Raw genomic sequence first — 11678 nt, 5'->3', positions numbered from 1 at the left:
CCGCCCCCCATCCCTCCTGTCCCACCCTCCATACCCACTCCTCCACTGTGAACGCTGAGGCCCCCGTACCCACAGTGCTGCAAGACAGGAGGGCCGGCAAGACCCCCAACTCTGAGCTTCCCCTCCCCCTTCCTCCCCTTGCCTCCCCCTTCCAGCTCCCTCCTCCCAGGTTTCCCCCCTCCCCTCTCCCACCCTCATTCTCCCCCACCCTCCACCCCAGTTATGTTAAATAAAGAGAGTTTTTTGTGGCAACACAGGTGTTTTTATTGTACATCAGGAAGGGGGGTTAGGGAGGGGAAAGGGGAAGGAGGTGAGGGTGGAATGTAAGGCACGAGGACCCAGTGGGGTACGCTAGGGCAACTTCAGTCCTCATCCACCTGGAAGCTCTCCCGCAGGGCTTCCCGGATGCTGACAGCCCCCCCAGAGGGCCTCCCGGCTGGCAGCCATGCGGGGCTGTGCATACTGGCCAGCCAGGTGGTCAGCTCTGCCATCCAGGCTGGCAGGAAAGCCTCCCCTTCCTCTCACAAAAATTGTGGAGCACACAGCACGCTGCCACCACATGCAGAATATTGTGCTGAGAGAGGTCGAGGTGGGTGAGGAGGCATCTAAATCAGGCTTTCAGTCAGCCAAAGGCCCCCTCGACCAGCATTGAAGACCTGCCAGGAGGGGTTGAGGTGTCCCGTGTAGGGCTTCATGAGTCAGGGCTGTAGTTGGCAGGCCGCATCCCCCAGCAGGCACACAGGCATGTCCACGTCCCAGACCCTGATGTGGCGATCAGGGAAGAAGGTCCCGGCGTGCAGCCTCTGGCATATGGAGGAGTTGCGGTACACCTGCACGTCATGTGCCTTGCTGGACCAGCCCACATTGATGTCCATGAACTGGCCCTGGTAGTCAGACACGGCCTGCAGCATCATGGAGAAGTACCCCTTCCTGTTGATATAGAGGGAGTCCTGGTGTTCCGGGGCATGGATGGGGATGTGCGTCTCGTCGATGGCCCTCCCGCAGTTGGGGAAGCCCAGGGTGCCGAACTCCTAGATGACTGCATCCAGGTCAGTGAGGCAGACGCCTCTGCGGGGGCAGTACCCTGTTGATGGCCTTGACCACCTGCAAAGAGACACACAAAACCGAGGGTCACTGGGGTGCCCGGGTTGCTGGGAGTGTTCGTTCCCCACCACTGCCCCGCGTCCCACTCCCAGGAGCAACTCCCACTGCAGTCCTGGCCACTGCAGGTGGTCTGTAGTGCAGCTGGGACAGACTGAACCCTCCCAGGGAGGGCACTTACACCACCTCCCCCCTGTTTTCCCTGGGGCAACCCATCTCCTCCTTCCAGCCCCCACTCCTGGCCAAGTGGCCTGTGAGTGCCGTACCTGCATGAGCACCGCTCCGACGGTGGATCTCCCCACGCCAAACTGGTTGCTGACAGATCGGTAGCTATCTTGTGTGGAGAGCTTCCAGAGGGAGATGGCCACCCACTTTTGGAGGGGAATGGCGGGCCTCATGCGTGTGTCCCGTTGCCGCAGAGCAGGGACGAGCCACTCGCAGAGCTCGAGGAAGGTGTCCTTCTTCATCCTGAAGTTCTGGGTCCACTGTTGGTCTCCCCAGTGCTCCAGGATGATGTGGTCCCACCAGTTGCTGCTGGTGTCCCGACACCAGATGCAGCAGGGCATGCTGGCTTCCGGGCGCCGCTCCTCCACGGCTCCCGGGGAGGCAGGGGGAGGGCCAGGGGACTGGCCTGCAGCAGAAGGTGCCAGGCAGCCTCCAGCAAGTGCTGCCAGGCTTGCAGCAAGACATTCAACATGAGCACCAGAGTGCCCAGGGACAGGTCTGACTCAATAGTGCCGAGTGCTGTGGTGTCCCAAATGAGAGCGGCCAAAGCAGACAGAGAGGAAAATGCTTTGCTGTTCCTCAGCGAGGTAGGCAAGCAAGCGGGAAAGCTGAGACCCAGCTGTCCAGGGAGGTCCCTTTAAGCATGAGGCTCAAACAGCAGCCACACAAAGCAACTACTGACCTGATGCCCTGCTGGAACCAGTTTCAGCTGCCCTTAAATGCCCCCCTGCGTCCAATCAGTGTGGACACACTATTTCAAAATAGCAAAACACTATTTTGAATTAGATTTTGTGTCTAGATGCCTTATTTCGAATTAGTTTATTTCTTGTAGCTTAATTCAACATACCCTTACTTATCATTTCCACTTGGGAAAGAAATTAGTTTGAGTTAGGGCAGAAAAATGAGGACTAACGTCAGGTTTATTTAATTTTGAGTTTTGGAATAAAACTCATAAGTTATGATGGACTGAACTGCTAGAGACCCAGCAAATGGTCTGAGCCTCATCCAGGCTGTCATTCATAGAACAAGTGAGTTTAAAATCCTTGAGAGAGAGCCTGGGGAGTGAAAAAAACTAAAACACTGTGTACTGAGGTTCTTCCAGTGCAGTGGTCTCCACCCTTTTTACACCCAAGATCACTTTTTAAATGACAGACCAAGCCAAGATCTACCACCCCGCCCCTTCCTTGAAGCCCCACCCCTTCCTTGAAGCCCCACCCTCTCTATTCTCCTCCTCTCCATCACTTGCTATCTCCAATCCTTATACTGCTGCTTATTTTTTTATTTTTATTTTATTCTTCTGTAGGAAGAGGTTTTTCCAACATTTGGCCTGTCTACACTGGACCAAATGTCAGAAAAAAAATTCTTCTTTTGGAAACCACCTTATTACTTGTGGAAAGAGGAATATAGGGGTGACCAAAAGAGCCTGTTTGCTTGTCCACTAAAGAAGTGGAAGAACAAACACAACCCTGGATGCAGAAGAGTTTTTCTGGGATATCTCCAGAATCCTGAAAAACTCCTGCAGTCTAGCTGGACCCTTGGGCTGTGTCTACACTGGCACCCTTTTCCGTAAAAGGGATGCTAATGAGACACTTCGGAATTGCAAATTCCGTGGGGGATTTAAATATCCCCCGCGGCATTTGCATGAACATAGCTGCCGTTTTTTTCTGGCTCTGGGTTTTGCCGGAGAAAAGCGCCAGTCTAGACGGGATCTTGCGGAAAATAAGACCTGGGAACACTGACAGGAACACTTCCCCCAGCCTCTCTGCCCCCGAGTTAATGTCACATTCCCTTTCAAGTAGGAATGGTGTCCCTGGCCTCTGTTTGTGGAAGGCTGGAGATGGATGGCATGAGACAAATCACTTGGTCATTGTCTTCGGCCCATCCCCTCCAGAGTAGCTGATGTTGGCCGCTGTCGGCAGAAAGGCTACTGGGCTAGATGGACCTTTGGTCTGACCCAGTACAGCCGTTCTTATGTTCTTATGTTCTAAGCTCAAGGCTCAGGGTTGGGGATCTCACTGGACCAACTTGATTTTCATGCAAACCTGCTCCTGGGTTCGCATGTGGGCTTTGGTGGCCAGGCTGGCAGCTATCCTGCCCTAGATGGCCGCATTCCTGTGCCTAGTGTGGAGGTCGTGGATGAGACCACTGTGGACAGTTTACTGACATTTTTGTCTGGTGGTTAGGCAGGGCACACAACACCTGCATATTTCGTAACTCAAGCCTCTACGACAAGCTGGAGTGGGCACATTCTTCCCCCACCATGACTTTGCAGTTGGGGGCATGCAGTTGCCACTGTGCATCATGGGGGACACGGTCTACCCTCTCATGCCATGGCTGATGAAACCCTATACCAGCTACCTCAGCCCCAGCAGGGAACAATTTAACTCCCACCTCAGCCAGGCAAGGATGCAGGTGGAGTTCGCCTTCAGCTACCTCAAGGCACGGTTCAGGTACCTTCTGAATCACCTTGACATGGAGAAGCACAACATCCCTGAGGATGTGCTGGTGTGTTGTGTCCTCCACAACATTGTGGAGAGGAAGGGAAAGACCTTCCTACCTGGGTGGGGGCAGAGGCCAGCCAAAAAGGGATACCCTTCGAGTAGCCACGGACAGCTGCCATCCGCCAAGCCCATCAGTTGGGGATGCGCATCTGGGAGGCCCTGAGCAAGAGTTTCTCTCAAGTAACTCTCCCCAGGGCCTCCCCACTAGGGGCTTGGGCCCTGCTCCAATATCCCTTTTTCCACCACAACCTCTCTCTTCCCCCCTTCCCAGAACTCTGAATAAAGACACCTATTTGGATTTTAACAGAATGAGCTTTGTATTTATCTTTCATTTTAAAAAGTTGGGGAAGGGGAGGGGGCTCATAGCCAGGACGGGGAGGGGGGTTGGGGCTGACAGTGGCATGGGGGGCAGCTGGAAGTGCCAACTTCAGTGCAGGGACGTTGGTGAACTTGGGGTTGAGTGGGTCCTGGGACCACAGGGGGATAGATGGGGGGCGGAGGGGAGAGGGCTGGAGCAAAGTCAGGGATGGCAGGGGGGCAGTGGAAGGGGGCATGGGCAACACTTGGGGAGGGGGCATTGGCATTGCTTGTGGAGGGAGCAGAGGCATCGCTTGGGGGGCAGGGAGAGGGGGAATGGGCATATCAGGGGGGCAAGAAGGTGATAGGCAGGAGCAGCGACAGTAGCCGGGTGGGTGCCATCATTTTGCACATAATGGCACACATGTTATCGCCCTGCCGCATGAGCTGGTCCCATGCGGGTCTGCCACTCTGTGTCCTCCAAGACCTCCTGCGCCAGAGTCTGCTGCATGTTGTGCAGGATGCACAACATCAGCTCCTCCTGCACCCTGGAGCGCTTGTGGGTCTGCCGGGGTCAGGCAGCTGACTCGGGTGGCATTTCTCAGTCACAGCTGGTCCAGCTGTGGAGAGCACAGAGGGAGAGGCGGTGAGTCATCCCTGCAGACACTGTCCCTGGGGCCGTGCCCTCCTCTGTGAGCAGTGACCAACAGTCCTTGGGCCAGAGGAGGGGGATGTCCCGGGAGCAAGGCCATGAGTGACCTGAACAGCAGGCCCTGCCTCACAGTGGCCCCAAGGTGCCCAGAGAATCATGCTGCTCGCTTCCACCCCCCCATGCACAAGCAGGCAAGGGAAGTGTCTGGCCACAGTGGGATCCCATGGGCGGCAGAGGAACCTGGAGCAGCCTGGCCCTCCCTGGGGCCCGCACACACACTGCACACACAGTGCCGTCCACTGGAGCAGGCGGTGCCTCATGCGTGCAGGCATGCCCATGTGCTGTGTGTGTCTGGGGTCATGCCTGTGCCCTTCTGGCTGGCCTTCTTCCAGCCATGGCAGGCAGTGGGAAGGCGGCCCCCCCACCCTGGGGCCAGATGTGTGTGTGGCCTCCCCTGAGCCTGGGAGCAGGATCCTGGGCATGGTCAGGGGCTGCCTGCTAAGACTGCCTGGCGCACACTAATGCTGCAGGTGGTTCCACATGCACGGACTGCAGCACAATGTCCAGCCCAAGCAGGCTGAGCAACACTCACACCCCATCCCCTCTGCACCTGTCTCCCCCACCCTGTGTGTGGAAAACTGAGAGCACTCACCTGAAGATCCCTCCCCGGCATCAGACGATGCCTGTGACACGTCCAGGCTTATGGGTACCAGCTCCAGGGACAGCATGACTGTGGTCACCATGTCATCCTCCTCCTGCCCCTGCTGACCCTCCTCCTCCTCCTCCATGACCTCCTGCTGGGTGACGACAGGCATCCAAGGCCAGAATCGACAACTACAGTGGGGAAAGGGCTTTCCCACCCCCAGGATCTGGTGCAACTCGTTGAAATAGGGGCAGGTGTTGGGTCCTGCCCCGAAGCATAAGCTGCACTCTCTGGCCCTCACATAGCCCTGGTGGAGCTCCTTCACCTTACTCCGGATCTGTTGAAAGGTCCGGGGTGGGTTTCCCCGCTCCACCAAGGACTTGACCATCCATCCATAAATGTCCACATTGTGGCATTTGAAGCGGAGATCCTGTAGCATGTCCTCCTCCCCCCACAGCTCGAGGAGGGACAGGATCTCCACTCCAGACCAGGAAGGTGACCGCCACTTGGTACCGCTTGGTGGGTGCTCCTTGTGAGGGCCAGAAAGGTCTTGGGGGGCTTGTGGCTCGGCCATTGTTCAGAATGACTGTGGCAAGGACAGCTGCGTGGTCAGTGCTGCTCTCAGGGCCAGCTTCCTGCCATAAGACTTGTCCAGGGTGCCTGCAGCTTTAAGAGGTGCCAGGAGACAGGAACTATAGAGCTGTGACTTTGAACAGAGTGGCCACCAGAGCACCTGTGTTATTTCCTGGAGGCCTCTTCTTTCAAAAGAAAAGCCTCTTCCCCGTCCACACTCGCCTTCTTCCGAAAGAGCTCTTTTGGAAAAGGTGTTCTTCCTCGTAGAAAGAGGTTTGCCACTGTCGGAAAATCCCCTCTGTTCTTTCCAATTTTTGTCAAAAGAACACGATTTCAGTGTGCACATAAGGGCTGATTTAAAAAAAAAAACTCTCCAGTGTAGACATACCCTCAAAGGGTGTGTCTAGACTACAGGGTAGCCTTTTTTCAAAAAAAACTTCGCCTGCATCTAGACTGCTGCTGCATTCTTTTGATTTACAAAAGAACGTGGTAGTTTTTTCAACCACAGAAAACCTTGTTTTATGAGGAAGAATGCCTTTTTTCAAAAGCGCTCTTTCGAAAAAAGGCGCTATGTAATGCAACTGTGCTTTTTCGAAAGAGAGCATCCAGACTGCCTGGGTGCTGTCTTTTGGAACAGCAGTTTGCTTTTTCGAAAGTACTGGTTGTAGTCTAGATGCTCTTTTTCAAAAGAGGCTTTTTTGAAATTATCTTTTGAAAAAGCCTCTTTCGAAAGAGGCTTGCAGTCTAGATGTATCCGTAGACTTCTGGCACCTGAGAACACAAGGCAGACTTGAGACACTTTTGTCAGCAATGACTGAGTTCTCTAATCTGCTTTGCCTGCACCAGTCAATTGGAGCATTGAATGGGATTCCAATATGACGCCCAGTTCTGCCACAGAGGGATTGTTTTTACACAATGTTTACCAGATATGAGAGCCATTTTCACCCTCTACAGCAGTGGTCTCCAATCTTTTTAAGCATAAGATCACTTTTTGAATGTAAGTGTAATCCAGGATCTACCTCAGACCCAAATACCCTTGCCCTGCCTCTGTTGTGCCCATTTTCTAAGGCCCTGCCCCTGCTCACTCTACTCTCACTTTTGCCCACCATTCTCCCTCTTTTTCACCAGGCAGGGGCAGAGGGTTGGGGCACAGGCTCTGGTCTTGGGCAAAGGGATTTGGAGTGTGAGAGAGGATCTGAACTAAGCCTGGGGCAGGGAGTTGGGGTACAAGAGAAGGTTCATGACTGGGACAGGAGTTCGGGATACTGGCTCCACTGCTTACCACAGGTGCTTATCTCAGGTGGCTCCTGGGTGGTTGTGCAGTGAGGCTAAGGCAGGTTTACCCCTGCCCTGGACCTTCCCCACTCTCAAAGACAGCCAGCAAACTCCCTCCATCCCAAGCCCTGTTGTGACCTCGCTCCATTCTGTGGAGATAGAATACAGGGTGGGAGGGGGGCACCCTGACATCAGCAACCCTTCCTCTCCCTCTCCTGCCCCTGCACAGAGAGCAGGAGGCTCGGGGTGGGGGGGGGGGAAGTTACAGCTCCAAGGCAAAGGGCAGGAGATGCACGGCAATGGGGGAAGGAGCAGCTGAAGTGCTGCACTTGATAGCCTCTTGGCCAAACCAGTCAGAGGCTCCAAGATCTACCAGTACATCCTGATCTACTGGTTGGTGACCATGGCTCTACAGCAAACTGTACTATTGAGTCCTCACCTAGGCAAACATCTCAGCAATGACAGTGGGAGTTCTGCCTAAATTGATATTTTATGATTAGATTAGATTAAAACAATGAGCTAACAATGGTGTGTTCAAGCCAGATATGCTCCCTCATCTCTCCCACTCTTCGACTGGGCCTGAAAGGATCCCTTGAGTTTTTTCTCCAGTGTCTCTGTCCTTCCACAACCCTGGGAAAAGCTGTGACTCAACACCCAACCTTCTGCTCTGTGAATAATGAACCGTGATCAGGGATCCTTGGGCCCCAGAGAGGCATGTTTACTGTGTTATACAACAGGTCAGATTAACAGTTCTAATGGTTCTTTTTGTTTGTGAAGTCTGACTCTAGGGCTATGTCTACACTCGCGGCTTCTTGCGGCAGAAATGTGCAAATGAGGCTAAGTGTGGAATATTGCCGAGCCTCATTTGCATACCTAATGAGCCGCCATTTTTGCAGAAGAGGCTCTTGCACCAGAAGAAGCTGTCTACACTGTCCCTTCTTGCACAAGAAAACCCCTCTTGCGCAATGCCGTTATTCCTGAAAATAATCATTGCGCAAGAGCGGTTTTCTTGTGCAAGAAGGGGCAATGTAGACAGCTCCTTCTGGCGCAAGCACCTCTTCTGCAAAAATGGTGGGCTCATTAAGTATGCAAATGAGGCTCAGTGATATTCCACACTTAGCCCTATTTGCATATTTCTGCTGCAAGAAGCCACGAGTGTAGACAGAGCCTATGATTTTAAGCATGTTAATACTGCTGGTTCGTTCTGTAGCAGTTTTTGGTTTTGTGGCAAGGTAGTTAGTAGGTGGTAAAGTTTAGTGTAGAGTCCTGATAGTCTTGGCTCTGGCATATGATTGCTGAGAATCTGGAGTGAAGAGACATTTAACCTTATGGCCTGGCACTGAGTAGCCGTGACATGTATAAGCACTATAAGTCATGGAATGAAGTCACATAAAATCAATATTTTGATCCTAGTTCTTAATTCCTGAAGGTAAGGGCCTGATCCAAAGCCTGGCAATCAGTAGATTCTCCCTGAATCTTCAACGGGTCCCAAACCAAGAGTTATTTCAAAGAAGTTAGTGGAGTTGCACCACTAAACCACTTGTAAGAAGGTTCAGGACCCATGGGTCTCTTGAACATAACAGGCCAATATCTCATTAAGTACTATACAGTAGTCCCGAATTTTACCCACCCAGCATGAGCTCAAAAGAGAGGGAGATCTTTATTTTCCCCTCTCTTAGCAATAACTAGCTTAACCTCACTGTACTGGCCTTTATCAAATGGGTTGCATGGCACAGACACTAAAATGTATACATGGCTGCTGGGGTGCAGGCTGTGAGAGCATTTAGGACTCCAGAGTTATAGAGCAGAGAAGACCCCATCTACCCAGGGCCGAATGTCAGGAAAAAAATCTCTTTCCCTGTAAACCTTGTTTTAAGTGTCAGGAGAAAAAAAAGATTTTTTTTTCCTGACACTAAGAACGAGATTTACAGGGATGCCAATGAAATGTGTCTGCTTTTACGAGTTTTTTTCTTCAGAAAAACAGACATGTACCCCAGAAAAACTCTGCAGTGTAGACATAGCCTTACTACTGTGGGACCGCTCTCCTGTGCTGCTTGATATGGTGCATACACCAGCTGCATCTGAATAAAATCTTAACATTTGACACCACTGTACTAGTTCTAATTTGGTGGTGTGATTTTTGCTTGTCCCCAGGCAGAATGTAGAGCATTTCAAATGCTTTTGCATCATGGAGACAAATATAACTTACTGGCCAATGAAAAAAGAGCTGGCTGTGTTAAGCCCTGCACTGATTTGCAAGTCAGGTATATATAAAACACAAATAACTGCAAATGTCAAAGGCTGCAGAATGGTTGATCTGTTGATTGTTTCTCCAGACACAAAGCATTCATGTTGCTTTTTGCATGTCTTCAGTAAGCTTGATTGTCACCATTGTATTTTACAGAGCGCTAAATCCAAATACCATTCTTTAAAAGAAACATCAGCAAGTAAACATGTTGGACCCATTTTTCAAGTACCAACAACTTCACAAGGTATCCAAATCTGGCATTTCAATGTTCTGTTTGACTTGTAGAAACAAAAGTCAGGACTGTGCAACACTTTAAAGACTAACAAGATGGTTTATTAGATGATGAGCTTTCATGGGCCAGACCCACTTCCTCAGATCAAATTGTGGAAGAAAATTGGCATGACCATATATACCAGAGGGATACAATAAAAAAAAGTGCACACATATAAAATAGACAAATCAGATTTTAGAACAGAAGGGGTCACGGGGCGGGGGGAGGGGGGGGGGCGGAGATTTAGCCATTTGGAATGGAAATCCATCAACCATATGAAAAAACTTGCACAGATCCAGACAGACATCACCCATTAACCTCCTCCCCCCCATCCTCTCTCTGTTCTAAAATCTGATTTGTCTATTTTCTATATGTTCACTTTTTTTGACTGTATCCCTGTGGTATATATGGTCATGCCAATTTTCTTCCACAATTTGATCTGAGGAAGTGGCTCTGGCCCACGAAAGCTCATCACCGAATAAACCATCTTGTTAGTCTTTAAAGTGCTGCATAGTCCTGTCTTTTGTTTCAGCAAGCCCAGACTAACACGGCTACATCTCTATTACTGTTTGATTTGTAGGCAGAGAAAACAGGCCTAACTTTCAAACTGACTTTCCAAAGGAGGGGTTCAAACATGGAGTCGCCAGCTTGCTTTGAAGTCCTTCTCCTCTCTCGCATGTACCCCACAAAGCTCACTTGGACATGTAGAGATTGAAAGACATTGGATTGCATAAGCGAGGGAAGGCCACAGAATACTCATGCAGATATGGTCTATATTTTGGCAGTGCACCCAATGGCTGTATCTGTGGGGTGCACTGGACAAAAGGAAGAGATTTTGGCACTGTGCAGATTGATGATCAATGACCATAGAAGAGCTGAGCCCGGTTCTTTGTTCTGAGAAGTTGTACTGGGTTGGTGGGATAGGATCCTCCTCTTAGGTTGTAAAGCACCTGTTCAGCAGCTCCGCAGCTGCTACTGCAATCTATCGATCCACATAGGCATGCATCATCTTTGATATGGGCAGGTAAGAGGTGTGGCTCTAGGTGAGGACTACAGGAGTGGATCAAAAACTTTCACCCAGACCTCAGTAATATGCATGTTCTGCAAGTCATCCAGCAATCAGTATAGCTGATGCCCTGGTTTCCCACAACAGATGTTGTAGTTTAGCATTGTTAAAATATTAAAGTAAAATATAACTCACGGGCCAAAATCAGACCTAGTGTATGCAGCTTAACTCTATTGACTTCAGGTCTGGATTTTCCCCAGATTGCATCTGTATTTAGAGAAAAGATTAGGCACATGTGTACTCTCAGTTTTTGTCTATAAGATCATAGTTAGGTGACAATAGTAAAGAGCCACAAAATAAATCCCTGTCTTCAAACACTGAAAAATGAACTTTCTCAGAACAGCATTATCACTGAAGCTAGTGTCTGTCTGCAAAGCTGCTGCCTGAAATCCTACCCGGCTACATCCTGCTGCCTTTCTCCTCCACAGATATTTTTACCTTACTGCCTCCTGTCCCTGCCCCTTTCTATGTAACTAATGTTTACTGCAAGAATTTATATTAAAGCTCTCAATGATCCAGGTAAGTCAGCACCTCAGATTGGGGCATTTCTGGTCAATTAACTTTAATGGTCATATCTTGTTCAATAGCATTACAGTCACTTCAATAACACTGTGACACCAGTTACTAGAGTTGCACAGCAATTCTGCTGCCTGTGAAAGTGGTTTCAGATCCAAAGCTGTATATTTCTTATTGAGTACCTTGATCATGCTCAGCTAGGTAGGATCTCCAGACCAGACCCTGAAAGATATTTAGTTGCCTAATTCCCATCAATTTTAGGTGCCAGTGGAAGTTAGGCTCCCAAAAATGTTTGAGGTCCTGGACCTCA

The sequence above is a fragment of the Pelodiscus sinensis genome, chromosome 10, assembly GCF_049634645.1.
Source record: "Pelodiscus sinensis isolate JC-2024 chromosome 10, ASM4963464v1, whole genome shotgun sequence".
In the NCBI taxonomy this organism is placed as follows: Eukaryota; Metazoa; Chordata; order Testudines; family Trionychidae; genus Pelodiscus; species Pelodiscus sinensis.
This window is presented reverse-complemented; position numbering follows the sequence as displayed.